This window comes from Wasmannia auropunctata, unplaced genomic scaffold, assembly GCF_000956235.1.
Source record: "Wasmannia auropunctata unplaced genomic scaffold, wasmannia.A_1.0 LD335475.1, whole genome shotgun sequence".
In the NCBI taxonomy this organism is placed as follows: domain Eukaryota; kingdom Metazoa; phylum Arthropoda; class Insecta; order Hymenoptera; family Formicidae; genus Wasmannia; species Wasmannia auropunctata.
In genome coordinates this window covers 157,541-173,590 of record NW_012027415.1, presented here as the reverse complement: position 1 = coordinate 173,590, position 16,050 = coordinate 157,541, and the positions used below count along the sequence as shown (strand labels likewise).

General features: G+C 47.1%; 1 protein-coding gene across 1 annotated transcript in view; it reads left to right on the top strand.

Moving 5' to 3' along the window:
- LOC105456944 (heterogeneous nuclear ribonucleoprotein K) overlaps positions 1-16,050 on the top strand; it is a 107,271-nt gene that overhangs the window by 31,591 nt on the left and 59,630 nt on the right. The window contains exon 3 of the mRNA XM_011701337.1: positions 3,651-3,699. The gene's annotated coding sequence lies outside the window, so the exon portion shown is untranslated. The remainder of the gene's footprint in view (positions 1-3,650; positions 3,700-16,050) is intronic.

The following is a 16,050-nucleotide window of genomic DNA, read 5'->3' as shown; positions in this document are numbered from 1 at the left end:
AATGACGGCGAGGGAGAAAAAAGTAAGGGAAGAAAAGAGGAAGAGGCAGAGAGGGCGGGAGGGAGGGAGGGAGAGGGAGAGAGAAAGAACGAGAGAGTGACAGAACGAAGGGACGAGGGCTCGGCGCATGCGTGCCGACGCAACAATATGGTGAATTCCGCGAAGCGGCCCAGTATCCGCCCGACCGTCAGCTGATCGATATACTTCCGCACGCACGCCACGTCATATACGCGCCGCACCGTGGGCGACACGCATGCCATGTCATGCCGTGCATCGGGCTAACCCGTTTCCTCGCCGCGATTTCGCGCCGCGCGGTGACCCTCTCCGCTCCGCTCCGCTCTGTGCCGTGGGATCACGGGATATCTCCATTATATCTTTCCGCGTCGCGTGTTCTCGCCGTAGCGGCGGATAAGCGGGACGCAGAATTCTGACGGCGCCGACGGCGGGTTCTCCTCGAGAGTGGTCCCGAAGGCGAGGAAAAGAGCTGGTACCTTACTAGGTATGTCGCAGGTACGTCGAAACGTGCGCCGTCCGACACCTCCGCGCCCGGCGGGGGGAGGGGGGGAAGGGGCCCTGTGCTCCAGCGGATCGGAGTCGCGAGTGTGTTACTTTCGTCATCGGTCGCGATCTCGCGGCACCGAAATAACTGAAATGAGCCTTCATTCGCGCGTCGTATCGTTCAGTTTCAAATTTTAGAAACGCCTCTGGTTAAGCTAGAAAAAGAAAGAATCAAAGTTGCATCCTTCTCTATGACCGCCAAGATTTTGCGTATAATTTTAAAGTTGATCAGAGTGATCGAAATTTAATCACTTACATGGCTCTATAAAAATGTAGGTAAAACATACTCATTTTCTCTGTATCACAATTTGTCAATTTTAATTTTTTTTTTAATTAAAAATAATTAAGTTTTATTATTATTTAATAATGTAGACAATAGTTCTGAATTTCCTGTTAAATTAATTAATAGAAATTCGCGAATTTGTGTTTTTTGTTATCAGTTTGCCAATTGTTTCTTTTAAAAACGTTCTCTGCCGTGGTTGTCCAATAATCGTGCCGTATTCTCGCCGCATCTCCTGTCTCTGCCAGGCGTCGCATTCTCCGTCGATGAATTCGTCGAGGCGCATAATCTTGTCGGTGTCGAGTGTCGCGGTTAGTCAGCGTTCGCCGCTCACGTAAGCGACGTAATCGCGCTTTCGGTATAAACAACTGCGGTCCCTGTTTACGGACGGCGGCGCGTCTTCTGGGAAAATACTCGCGGCACTCGTGCACCGCACGATTCTCTTATCACGAAAATCTGGCCTAAAGAACCCTGGAGTTTTATTGCGCGTGACCCCTCGCGCGCGGGGTCGCGCGGAGCAGAGAGAGAGAGAGAGAGAGAGGATCGTCTTCGCAGCCGTGAAATTCTCATCGCGCGGCGAGATCTCGCGAGAGAATCTCGTTCATTGACTCTCCCTCTCGCTGCTCTCGCACGCTCTGTTTCTTCCTCTCCGTCTCTCTCCCGTGCTCTCCGCATCCTTCGCCTCCGTTCGTCGCGCCGCATCGCGATGCATCCGCATTACTCGCGTGCACATTGCAGCTCGACGCCGCGCCGCGCCGCGCCGCGCACACATCGCTCGCGCGTATAGCAGTCGTACACACGCCGCTCCTACTCTTTCCTCCTCTCCTCTCCTCTCTCCACTCTCCTCTCCTCGCTTCTCTTCTCGGCCGAGTCTACGGTCTCCCTCCGCGAGCGATTCGCCCCACCAGTACTCGCGGCTCCTCGCGACGAGGAAGAGGTGGACGAGCTTCTCGGCCACTTGGCGAAGTTTACTCGTGTTCTCGGCCTAGTATTAGTTCTGGCGCAATCGCGTCCGCACCGCGAGGAGATTAACGCTCGCGCGAAACTGCCTCGCTGTGAAAAGAAAATCCTTCGGCTGAGAGTCTCGCAGGAGGCGAACATTTGGGATATCCCGGGGCGGGTTGATGCTCCAGTCGCCTCCTTCACCAGGTTCGTTCGCCGTTCGATCGACCTCCTTCCGGCCGAGCGTTTCGCAGGTCTGAAGAAAAAAAAAAACAGCCGAAGAACCGGAAAAAGCGGTAGGAGACGTCGTGAATCTCGCGTGTCGTTCCCGAACGGCGACGCGCCGCGGCCGCTTATTGGTGGATAAAAGAACGAACTCTCGTGTGGGAAAGTTGAATGAACTTCGGGTGCAGCTGCTGCCGCGCGCTGCTGCGTTTGGCACGTTCATTGTCCCTGACCTATCCCGGGACGAGGGGGAGGGGAGGGCGAGGGGGCGTCTGGAATTTTCAGCCTTGAGTGCCCGATCGTGATTCGCGAGCCGTGTAGCCGGGCGAGTGAAGTTTGTTCTCCGACATTACACCTGGTGACAGTGATCTAGCGCAGTGCTTCAAGGTTCCGCGCCCGGTTCAGTCCTTGGGGGGACTTCGGGCCGCGCGAGGGCACGCAGTATGTACGCGGTCGGTCGTTCTTAACGTCGCAGTTCCGTCGTTTTGCATCAAGTGCGAATGCATTTAAATGGCTGTCGATCTATGGACTACGATCTATGTTGCGCCACGAGCTACTTTTTTTCGTCACCTTCCGACACCCGTCGTGAATTTCAATTTCTTCGCCCGTTCGTTCGTTCGACGTTAAACTCGTCGTTTCCGTTCGTTATTTTCGTCGCCGCTTCGTAGATGCATGGCGAGGCTTGCGGAGGCAAGCGAGGATTTAATAAGGACACCCTCCGCCGATGGCGGCGGCGGCGGCGGTATGCGGGTCAGCCTGCAGATGACCTCGCGCGTAGATTCCAGAGAGATGCGCGTTGGTTAATCGCGACGATTTATCTCCGCCGCCCTCCCCCCTTCCCCCGGCGGTTTTGCAATTTCTTTCAGAAAGGGCCACACGTTTATGGCCCACTTCTATAGCGTCGGCTCCGTCTCTCCGGACGGCGATAAATAGTTGGACGAGTAGTTATAATTAATTCCGCGCACGTGATAGCGATACCCGACCCGTGGTCTCGGCGCTGCGGGTTTTACGACCGTGCCGCGATGCGCGCCCCGGACGTGGGACGCATGAAGCGCGTTTTTCCGTGCCGCGCGCCGGCCGGCTGTGTGTAGAAAAATGCGCGAACCGGTCGCGCCGCGGAACACAATTAATTCCATTCCGCCGATGCGCGCCGATGTTTTGTTGATTAATTAATGCCCACGTAATAGACGCGTAATTTCAACTTCGCATGCATCAGCCTTTACTACGTCAGGCTTTCGTATGTATAATTCCAGTGGCGCATGGCATTTGAAATCTCTAGAAAGACTATTGTTGGCTTATTCTGCAAGTATACAATAGATATTTACTTCGTTATTAGTCTTTTACAAGTGTCCAACTCAGATAAGTCAGATAACATGTTTAACATGTGGAACATATATTAATATATAACATGTATATTAACAATGCGGAATTTGCGATGAGACAGGCGCGCAAGGAGACGCGAGGGAGAGGGAAGGGGGAGGAGAATATCCTAATTACTGCGTTCCTTCGCGCACAATAGCACTAAGATTGGTCTAAGAGATACGTGATGTTAGCTCGCGCGACGTTAATTATAATAATAATAATACGAACGTGCGTACGCATATTAAGCGAGAACTAAAACCATCGCTCTGTCTTGCTTGTGCAGGTTTAGTGCTGATTCACCGCGGAGACTGCAAGGGCGGACATCATTATCGGTAAGTTAACGATTACTCATTTTGACGAACAATTTTTTTTTACTTCCTTACTTTAACCTTGCGCTTTACGGGACATCGCTACGCATTATATACGTACATACTTCCCTCGCGATGACTCGCGCGAGAGGGATCTTCTCGGGAACACGCACGCCCCTATAACTTACGCCGCTTACGTGCGGTGGAAACGAGTCGCGCGCTGAATGGGATTGCGATTAGCGAAAAGCGGGTCGCGACGTTTTCGCCCGCCCGGCCTGGCGGCGCGCGGCGAGGCGAAGGCGAAAGCGAGAGGCCGGTGCAAAGCAAAACGGTCCGCGCGCACTCGGGGACGCGGTGAAGGGTTAAGGGAAGAGGGAACGCGCGAAGTGGTCAGACTGGTGTAACAGGACGTTACCCCCTGGTTGCATGCGGCAAGGGCAGGACGCGATATTGTTATTGCGCCTTCCTTCATCCTTCGCGCACGATTCTCTCGGCCCTACTGCAAGCAATCAGTGATTCTCAAATTCCTCTCTCTCTCTCTCTCTCTCTCTCTCTCTCTCTCTCTCTCTCTCTCTCAGGCTTTTGGGCATTCCCACGTTGGAGATCGTTTTAATATAGGGGAGAGTTGCCGAAATCGTACCACTTAAGATATTTTTGGTTATATTTCACATTTGGTACTATTCGAAATGCAAACGTTAAAAATTATAGCTTGACGTTTAAGGCATCTATTATTACATATTAAATCTTTTGCTAACAGCAAATTAATGTGTTATTCTGCTTAAGCTTTTCTGTAATGTGCTGCAGAAAGCACGATTCAGGAAACCGGATTCGCCTAAATCGTACCTGTGAGTTTTATTAATGGTACCTCCTTTTAAACTATTGAATTTATGAATGAAAATAATTAAAAACACAAGATCAATAAAAAAAATCATGAATTAATACCTACTTTATTTGTAATTTATTAAACAGAAGCTGTTTTGCTTGCGCAACTCGATGACGGTTTTTTTCTCTACAGACTTGCTACAGAACAATTTCCATCGTGTTAAGATAAATAATGTTGATTATATTATGTGATTTAAAGATAAAGATATATTTGTGTTACTAAATTGTACCGATACGACATAAGAACTTTTATGCTGGTTAGGTTAGGTACGATTTAGGAAACTTGACAGAGATGATAAAAATGTTGATATAATTTTTATAATAATTGTAAATATGTATTTACAATGAATGTAAAATATTCTATAACAAATTTTCTTTTAAGAAAAAATAACACTAATTAAAAATTGCAAGGTTACATTAATATCAGCTTTATAAATTAATCAAAAATTTACATCAATTGTATCTGATTTTTTTAAATGTTGATAGCATGCATAAAACAAGATGAAACCTGTTAATTTTTTGTCTATTTTATACATTTCTTATTTACTTCATTTTTTTTTACTAAATGTTGCTTCTATTAAGTGGAACTATAAAATATTGAAGAGGTACAATTTATGAAACCTGTACGCATTTGGCAACTCTCCCCTACTTTTCGTTTCTCGACGATCGAATTTAATAATTAAATAGACTACAGTTGCTTTGTTTGAAAAATGGTAGCTTTATACTTTTTTCTTTTAAATAATTTTTAATCAGATTATTAAACTAGCTTTCGTCCGTATCTATTCGTGGATTCACTCGCACTTTCCTTCTCCTCGTTTTCCACTTTCCGTTTTCCTCATTTTCTCCAGTGCGAGTAACATAAAGTTCAGGACGGAGTCGAAATCCCCGTTGATCCTCCGACGTTTCGCTTTTCACCGTTCGATCCGCCGCGTATCCCTCCGCACCAGCAGTAACATTGTTACTCGCCTCGCGTGCATCTCCGGGGCTTTTCATCTCCCATCGCGTTCCCATTACACACCGCCGGCCATCCCCGTCATCCCGGCCGCGACGACCCGCTGGAACGCGAAGTTTGCGAAAACAAATGGCTCCGCGGAGATTAAAAATCACGCATCGCCGTGCATTTTGTCTCGCGGCAATGTTATTTCCGTCGTATTTACTCGCGATCGCGATACGCGAGACACGCGTTTCGAATATCCTCGTTCGCGCGCGATGCGGTTCCCTTTTAGGTATAGGTTCCCTGTGCGCGCGTTCGTCATAACCACCACTGTGCACCGAGTAAGGTAGACCGCAGAGGGTTAACCTAATGCTACGAAATAGGATAGTTGACGTGGCGCCGAATGAATCAGTCCTTAACGGTGGAATCAGCAAACGCGAACAATGGCACTCGGCGGTTTCGCGGTATTTCCGCAACTCGATCGCGCCGTTGTTTTGAAATCCCAAGTGCGCCGGTGCGATACATGTTTATCGCAAAAGATGAGACGTAGGTTTAATATATTTGGCGCACTTAAGGCGACTGTTTTATTCGACCGAATGTGATTATTTTTCTTGACATAATTAACATAATTAAAGATTTAATAATCCTTTTTCACAATTAAAGTATAAAATTAAGGTAAGGACATCAATGTAACTCAGGTTAGTAGAGATTATTCTGAAAACGAAAAACAAATTTGTTTACTTTATTTCTCCGTTACCTTTTCATAGTCCAATTATGACGTCTAGAATCTATCAACGTATGCCAATATTTGCTTTGTACGAAAATTTGGCAGTTTGTTTGTACTCTCTAAAAATGAATTACACAGTGGAATCATCACTCATTGTATATCATTTTCCAGTGACATACTTAGAACTGTAATAAACGGTGACTATTTCAATGTCGCTTCAGTGATAATATACTGATTTAAATAGTGAATATCACCGAAGGGCAGTGAATTTGACTGTTTGACAGTGAAATTCACTGTTCTTCAATGATATCCACTGTTTGAATCAGTCTGTTATCACTGAAGCGACATTGAAATAGTCATTGTTTATCACAGTTCTAAGTATTCCACTGGAAAATAATATACACTGACAATTAGTGAAGATTTCATTGATTCACTTTTAGAGAGTACAAAATGATAGCAGCCTGAGTTGCAAAATAAAATATCCAAACTCTAAACAATGTTGAGTTCATACATTGAGAATTTTCTTTTAAAACTTACTCTGAAAATAATCGTGGGACAACATAGTATTTCGACAAATTTTATGTCATTTTCTCTATTTTTTTTAATGTGCACTACAATAAATTTGTTGTAGTATATATTTAAAAAAATAGTGAAAATCACACAAAATTCGTCAAAATACCATGTTGTCTCACGATTAACATGATTTTCAGGGTAAATTTTAAAATAAAATTCTCTCCGTGTATATAAAATTAGGCTTAAATGCCTAATATAAAAGATTTATAAGCGCTTGAAAATTTGTTACAATGTACGCGATATTGATGTGGTAGTAAACATGAACACATTACTACTACATCAATATCGCACGCATACATATTCACAAATTGTCGATAAAACAGCGACAATTTTGGAGTTAATTTTCAGTTTAAGAATCGCCTTAAACGTTTTTTTTTTTTTTTTTTTTGAATATTTAAAGTTGGCACGCTATAAACTCGATGCATCATCTTAATTATCAACTGACTTCGGTGGAAGACGGAGATTGGTGAAACGCGACGTGTTTCGTCTCGCGCTAACGATCGATAATTTTACGAGCTCTCTGCTCTCTTTCTCTATTGTTATGTCGACAACCATGGCGTAAACGGCTTCGGCTTTGAGGATTGCGTTTCCCGACTAATTGCTACTCTTGTTGCAACTCGGTTGGATGTCAGAGCTTCGGCACGTTTCCACAGGCGCGGCGGGCTAACGATTTTCTTCTCCACGGCACTCCCCGTTCACGATATCGCGGCGAGGAATGCGTTAGAGGTCGTACTGTTAATCCTCTAACCGCGCGCCATCATCTCACTTCTACACTTGGCTGGCAAAATTTTATTGCCCTCTTACGTGGCGCTTCCCCGAAAGAATGCGGTCGCGTCAAATTGTTGACGTTTATCAAACGAAGTAACCCGCTTCGACGGATAGTCTCTCTCGCACCGAGCTAGATTGCGTCGCGTTGAAATAATTTCTCCTGCACCGGAGAATTAAGGACTGGATAAATCATGGAGACACGGCAAAGTGTCTCTCGCGCGGAAACTTGCGAAACATTTCTGCACGGTAAATTCGCCATTCCCGTTTACAAATTTACGACCGTTACGCGGAAATTCCCTGCAAACAACCCGCCACCGGCGGTAATTAACGCCGGGCATCATCGTAAAATTCGTTCCCGTCCCGAAAACGCGGCATAATATTACGTAATATTAATCAAGGACGGTCTAACAAAATGCGCGTAACGAAGCGCGGGTGAGAGAGAGAAGGAGAGAGAGCGTACAATTCCGCATAAACGTTGAACAATATCGCGGGCAAATAATTACTTTCTGGCCAACTTTGGCCGGTCGGAATAAACGCCCGGGATTTTTCCGCCGAGAGAGAGAGAGAGAGAGAGAGAGAGAGAGAGAGAGAGAGAGAGAGAGTGAGTGAGTGAGTGAGTGAGTGAGTCTCGGACGAATCGCACCGGTCGAATGGATGAATGAATGAATTTGCGGACACGGAATGGAATTCACACTCGCGCTAAATAAATTTGGTACTAGCCTCGCTCGGTCTTGTCCGCTTCCGGCTTGTTCGTTTCATAGAGTCTAATTTTAAGCTTGGCTGACCGGACGAACGAACGGTCGGACGACGAACGAACGGACGGACGGATGGATGGATAGATGGATGGATGGGCGGTGGATGGATGGACGGATAGATGGATGGGTTGGATGGATGAACGGGCGGGAATGCACGTGGAACGTGGAAGATCGTTAGATGCTCGCCTTATGGAAATAATTGGATCGTCAGCCGCAGAAACGCATGCGCGGCGATCGATTTCTGTTTCGTCTTCCGAAAGATAGATACGATCGTACGAAGGTTGATAATTATTTCGACAAAGATCCGAAATATCAATTTATTCTGTTCTCCAATGAATATTGTTTTATTCCAGGTTGATTATATTTGCATTGAAAAAAAAAATGATTTTTTAATTGCGTATATCGCGATGAAACGAAATGTTCTCTTTGCAAGTGCTTTCAGCGATTTTTGATATTTTATTGCATTTCGCTGAAACGAACTGACCATCGATCAAATATACGTAATATTTAATTTAATGAAATATTAATATTTAATTAAAATATGAGTTATAACAATGTACAATTAATAAAATAGCGTGTATTAAATAACAATTAAATAATACACGGTTGTACAACGAATGTACATTTAATCGTTCTTCTTAAATTATTCTATATCTTTAAGGACGCTATCATATTATATATTACACGGCCGATCTGAGTCGCCTCGCCAGTTATTGGCCGGCACAAAGCTTAACTCGATTTACGTCAAGTACAAAAGGGACAATCCTATTAAAGTGGCTGTACGTTTAAACGTCGTAAATAGGTCATCGCCGATGAAAACGTCTTTGCGCGACGTACAAATTAGCGCGAAATCTCAGTACAGAGCCCGTCTGTCTGTGTGCCGCGAATGATATTCGCGCGCGTTGTAAACATCGCTCGTCATTTAATCGTCGGCCTGTTCTTTGATGTCCGACGAATATAACGATGCTGAAGTTTCTGGCCGGTGGCTCGTCTATCGGCGTCGCAAATTGTGGATTCTGGTAGTTTCGCGAGTATTCAGTACTGTGTGCCGTCTCCACCAGATACTTTTGTACAGAGTTTCAAAGTCCCCTCCCCCCCTCCCCCGCTCACGAATAGATAGTCCGTGTATCTTTCCATCGTGCCGTCGTGTACACTCGACATGTTTAGTCCACCGTTGCTCCTTTCCCGGTAAGATCGCGGCTGCGTGGCGAACTCTCTATTTGGCTACGTTGTTACCACGCAACCACGTACCCGTCCCCGGCTCTCTTCCGGCTTTCCAATTCCTCTCGTCTATCCGCGTATACACTTTGCATATTTCCTCAGGCACGCATTTCTTTCGTTCCGTTCACGGTGGAAACGGTTTCGCAGGCGGGTCGCGTCGCGGCCAAGCAACGCCCGGTGTACCGTAAGAGACGACGTTCGCCGTCTGCAGCAAAACGGGGACGCGGTCTCTCGCATACCAGGTATCGAATTTTACAGGCGTTCAGCGGGCATTAATCATTCTATTTCGGGGGTCCCTCGAGGAGAGAGAGAGAGAGAGAGAGAGAGAGAGAGAGAGAGAGAGAGAGAGAGAGAAGATGGTGCGCGCGCGATGCGCGTGCATTTTAGCGGAGACGCGCGCGCGTCTCTCATATACTGACGTCAAACGTCGAATTTCTAAGCCAACTCCGCTCAGTTCCCGGCCAATAATCTCGCGGTTCACCTGCCAGTCTCCGCCGACGGCCCTCCCTTCTCCTTCGTCCCTCTCTTGCTTCCTCCCCCTTCCTCCCCGCTTGGATCTCCCCTTTCGCTCGTCCAAGTCGAACATTATGCTCGGCCGTGATCGCGAGCGAAGTACGCGCACATATATATGCAACGCTCATCCATATTCATGCTAATTTCCATGCGGCTGTATACTCGTCGCGCGCGTGAACGGTCGATTTTATTTTCCGCTTAATAATGTCGTTCAACCGACGGGGCCATCATTCGTACAACTCATTAGCGATTACCTTTTTTTTTTATTTTTTGTCTCGCGGGAATTTAGCCGAAAAATAGCCGTAGTATAGCTTGCCGCTTTTATTTTGTTCGAGATTTATTTGGGACAATGTGGTGTAACGAGAGTTAATCTCTGGACGACGAGATTGCAGGTGTGGTGCTGGATATATTTTTCTCGTGGTGTGTACATAAGTATACGTATAGTATACCGCAAAAAAATTGGCGGAACGGTGACGATTGTGGAAAGAGAGAGGAGCGGGATAGCTGCGGAAGAGGAACGGATATCGCGTGCTTTTGATAGAACGATATACGTTAAACAAACTCCGTTAAAGCCGCGAGTTTCAATCGATAAAATGTACGCGATTTATTTAACATTTCTCGCTCTCCCGCGCCGAGAGTTTTGCCGCCGTTATACGTTTTCGCCGCGCATTAAAGTTGCATTTGGAAACAGAAAATATATATAGGATGGGGTTCTTGGCGTGTCCGTTCGCGCTATTTATACACAGATAGCATAGTTTTTTCTCTCGCCAGATAAAAGCCTCGTAAAAAAGTTATTGTTTCACCTGCGCTGGCGCGAATTAGAACGTGGCCGGGGGAACAAGACGGGTGGGCGAGAGGGGAGGGGGAGGGAGATATTTCGATTCGGCGGATGAGAAAACGTGCGCGTCGCGGGACACCGCGTGAAAAGTCCGGGGAGTGCCGTCTATACGGAAGATACTCCCATCGCGCGGCGCGGCGCGGCGGAGCGAAAGCCGCAAGAACACGGTAGGAAAAACAGGAAACGTGCCTCTCGTTCCGACGACCGAGGTTTACGGTACTTCGAACCGCGAATAGCGCGCGCGCGCGCGCGCGCGCGTGTTGGTATATCGCTTTTTATGCGCGTCCCGCCTGCCAGCACTGATGTGGGTTCGTCCGGTTCGTCGTCGCGTTTGTAGGTACTGACCAATCCCCCCCCCCCTCCCCCTCGTGTATTTCTTTTCTTTTTCCCTTTCCCCTCCTCCCCCTCCCCCACATCTTCGCGCCAACCCGGCAATTTCTGAACCTCGCCACTTCCGGCTCTCAGTCCATCCCAACTCCAGCGATTTATTGAAACGCGGATACCTACCTTCGCATTAAGTGGATCGCGGAGGTTCTTACCGCGGCTCCGACATTCCACGCGGACCGATCTCAAGGAAGTGGCGATCGTTTGTGAGGAGAGAACGCGTGTAGAATTATAAAATGATTTATTTCACATAATTGTTACGTCGAGAAGGAGCACCACTTTGTCCTGAAATACTTTTTTTTTATATTTTTTTTATTTTTTACGAACGGGATATGACGTGTTGGAGGTGCTCCAAACGACGCTCGTCAACGACGAGGGGGGAAAAAAAACACCCCGTCCGACGTCTTCGTCGCACGAGAGAATGTATCGCATTCAGAGCATTACCGGTCCCTGACTTGTATAGATCAGGGATAAATCGATCGCGCGGATATAATGCGACCGGGGCAGTTTACGAAATTACGAGATATCCCGGTGGGAATCGACATTGAGAGCGGCGGAGGGAGGTATAGGAAACAGGAAGAAGGTCGCGTGAGATGGCGGGAAACTCCGCTCGCGCGCGCGTACGCACGCGGAGTGAAAGGAGAAGCCAGATGAGAGGTCCGGAGTAAAAACGGTAAACAAGCTTCTTTCGTTGCAACGGCGACTTGGATTTATGGGGCTCCGCTGTCCGGTCTATGGAGCCTCCTGCCTCCTCCCCCCCCCCTCCCCTCCCGGCTTTGTACGACGACGAGCGTGCACCACCGTGCAGGCATCGAGATCCCTTTCCGCTTCAAGATATCCCCCCTTCGTCCTCTTTTTCTCTTTTACGACGCTTTTCCTCGTCCACAGGGGTGGTAGCCTCGGCGACTCGTCGTTTGTAAACCGCCGCGTACGAGCTTCCCTCAATCCTCCGCGCGCTCTTCGTCGCATCCCTCGATCCTCCGCATCCCTCCTTGGAGGGGGATGCCTCAGTCGGATAAGGAAACTTCTGTTTTTTTCTTCTTTTTTTTCCTTTAAACCGTTTTTTCCTCCCAAAAAAGTTCGTTTCGGGCGTCGAATCCTTTATCGCGACTCTCGGGACGGGACAGATAGATATCGCGACGTGCGATATTTCTCAAATATTGAATGAACGGAGGTATCGATATCCGATACTTACGCGGCGACCTGCCCCCCTCCTCTCCCCCGTGCACGTCTCGCGCAATTTCCACGACGCCCGGGGACTGCCAGCGTCGCATCGTCGCCGCAATTATTCGCCGTCTGCGCGGCGACGAAATAATTACTTGGACAGTATATAACTATATGGAACACCATTATCCGCTCTCGCCGGAGAAACGCGGTCCCTTGTCACGGATATACGAAGCGCCCGCGCGCGACGTGCTACTTGCGCTCCTCTTTCATCGAACTTTTGGGGAAAATTGAAATAGTTCGGGTCGGCGGTCGCTCTTAACTCCCGATGATATTGCTGTCGATACACTCCCTCGTGTCCGTTAAACGTCCTCTTTCCCTTCCCTCCCTCTCTTCCTCCTCTTTCCCTCATTTCCTCGCTCGCGCGCGCGCTCTCTCTCTCTCTCTCTCTCTCTCTTTCTCTCTCTTCTGTTTCCTGGATATTTTTAACGCGGAAAGGACGAATCGCTTGCGCAAATTTGGACGTGAATATAAAGCGAGCAGAAATACGAGCGCGACGTTGTATTCGACGTGTAACGTCGAACTGATTACATTTCGCCCCGCCGGATATATAGGTATGCTTCCGCCGCGAAACTTTAACGGTACTTTGGTTAATCAGGTTATACGCTATTATATACTATCTACTTTGTTTTAATTGACCGTGGTTCGTGATACGCAGTTGAAGAGTATATATATATATATATATATATATATATATACACATGTGTGTGTATATGTATATATACCATAGCGCCGCTCTATACGTGCCAGACTTCGTCGATAGGTTGGACAGTATAACCCCAAATTGAAGTTTCGAGAGAGTACTCGACTAACAGACGATGTGCATTTAACGCTTGAAAAAGCTTCCCCGCGTCGTATAATATCAGAAGTTCGCTTTCCATAATGCCCCGCGAAACGTTAATTTAATTTAGACAACAAATTTTGCTCGCTGTGTGTACATACTGTACACACGTTCGACCGTGTCGAACATGAAGATATGAAAAGGGTATTTCTCGTGTCGAAAGGCCTTCTCTAACCCTTCCCTCGAGTACGAGGCTGTAAACCCACCGTAAATCGTGGCAGGCTCAATTATCGAGTTGCCGCGAGAAACGAGAAAGAGAGAGAGAGAAGAGAGAGAGAAAGAGGTGCGTCTGGAAAGGATTCAACCTCGCGTAATGACCGCATTATCGAAATGGAGCACCATGCGCGCGCGCCCCCCGAAGGGTTAATTGCTCTCTTCCCTCGATCGAGCCGGTCGAAACCGCCTTCGTTTCTTCTCGTCGTTTCTTCTCGTCTCACGTGCCAATATATCACTTATGGACTAGCGTGCGGACTGGTTATGGACTAGTTAGCCGCTGCACTCCTGCCGAGAGTGGACTTCCAGGCGCCTCACGCCATCACCGCCACACCGTAGACTCCGCGGCGCCCTTTTTTTCCCCTCCTCTCTCTCTCTCTCTCTCTCTCACTCATGTGCTTCGCAAATCCGCCTGTCTCTGATGTTCTTCCTTCTTTCCTTTTCTCTCTCTCTCTTTCTCTTCACTTGACTACCTTTTGCGGTGGACAAGCGGGGGACAACACACGCACGCGTGTACACGATCGAGACCGTGCCACGTGCACCCTCTGTCATTTCGTCATTCGATTTCTCTCGCGCGACCACGACGGAGGCTCGGCTCGGGCGAAAACTCCCTTCGCCTGTACGTATAGGGGGGTAGCGCGGCGAGGAGACCTTTTCGGCCCGCGTCACGAGTAGTGGCGGTCACGCACCCGTCGCGGATCGATGGTCGCACCGTGGACTCGAGCTGAAAAATATAATTCCGCAAATGGCGCTTTTGTGTGGTAAAGAAAAAAGGGGTACACGGTCATTTGATTAAATATTTTACTAAATACTCTCAAATATCGCGCAAAATCGATACGTCATATCTTTTTTTTAATTAATTCAATTATAAATATTTAAAAATTCGATACGCGATTCCCTCGGCGACACGAGGAGGTATATACTTCGCACCCCGGAGAAAAATCTCACGCTGCTGCGCGATTACCTGACGGCAGCGTCCACCGATGGACTTTTAATCCTAGGTATACACACAATTTTTTTGACGACGTCGTATACACACTGGGGTCCCGGGGACCCCATCCATACTTATTACTGTAACTCTAGTAAAAATGGACATATTTTAAATGATTTTTTTTTCAATCGATAGAGAATCGACCAAGGAACAAGCCCATAATATTTAAAAGTCGATAAAATAAAGTAGCTCCAAGATATACGGGTTCAAAGAAAAAGGAAAGTTCAAAAACGCGAAAAAATCTCGATTTAGCACCTTTTTTTTTTCAAAAAAATCGTATCTTTTATAGACCGATTTGAAAAATCTTAGGAAAATTCTGAAAGGGCTGCATACTTGAAATAGTAACAAAAAAATTTGGCGATCCGACTATTTTAATTTTTTAACAAAACTGCAAGCACCCGCGGGAACCCCACGCTCACTTCATCTGTTCACTGCTCGATTGTTGAGCGACAATTGCCGCGCGTCAACACGTCTTCCTACTGAGGAGATCCCAAACTTTTTTTTTTACATCAATATCCCAAACCCCTCCCCTTCCAATTTCAGAAATGCCAAACCGAGAAAGTTTCGCTGGGGTCCCCAGTGTGTATATCTAGGGTTAAATTGCGTTGCGTTGCTCGTCGCGAGATATTTTTGTATAGTCTTGTATAGTTCGAGCTATTCTCGGCACGCGCCGTGAAACGGAAAGGATAGGGATAAGTCGGCCGCTCGAATCGGGGAAAAGCGCCCCTTCCGCCGCGAAATCGTGTAACGTCGCGGCAAATTATTTACGTCGCGTGTCGGTATCTACTAGGTGCACGCCCGCCTATATCGATTCCGCCGTCCCGCTTTTTCATCGCGTGCGTATGCAACACGCGCGCGCGGCTAGGGCATCTAGATGCTAAGGGCTTTAATTTCCATTTGCGTCTCGCCGACATTGTTATTATAATCCCGGGGCCGGGGTATCCTCGATCTTCCCTCGTGCGCGCGCGCGGATGGTGCACAATTGCCGCGATCCGCCCGCGACAAGAAAATAATTGCCGCGGAATCCCTCGTACCTATATAGAGTGTTTCCCGCGCGCGCGGTCCTGTAAATCGTCCTGCGATCGAACTGTCACGGAGCGCGCGCGCGATGTGGTTCGCTTCTCTCTGACGCGACTACATATGTATATAAAAAATAATTCCGTTCATTGTAAAATAAGCACGGAAATTGCGCCGCTCGGGGAGAAAGTTTCCACGTTATCTTACATCTAGAGATATATATACATATATCCGTTTTGAAATTATTAAACAGGACGAAATTATTGCGTATACAGCTTTTTGATCAGTTAAACCGAGGATTGGGAAGTAACTCGTTACTTGTAACGAAGTTACAGTTACAGTTACTTTTTTTTCAATAACTGTAACATAACTTTGTGACTTTCTTTCTATGTGTAACTGTAACTTAACTTACAATTAGATTTTTTAAGTAACTATAGTAACTAATTTAATATTTACTTTTACAGTTACTTTATATACTGTCTCTTATACACATC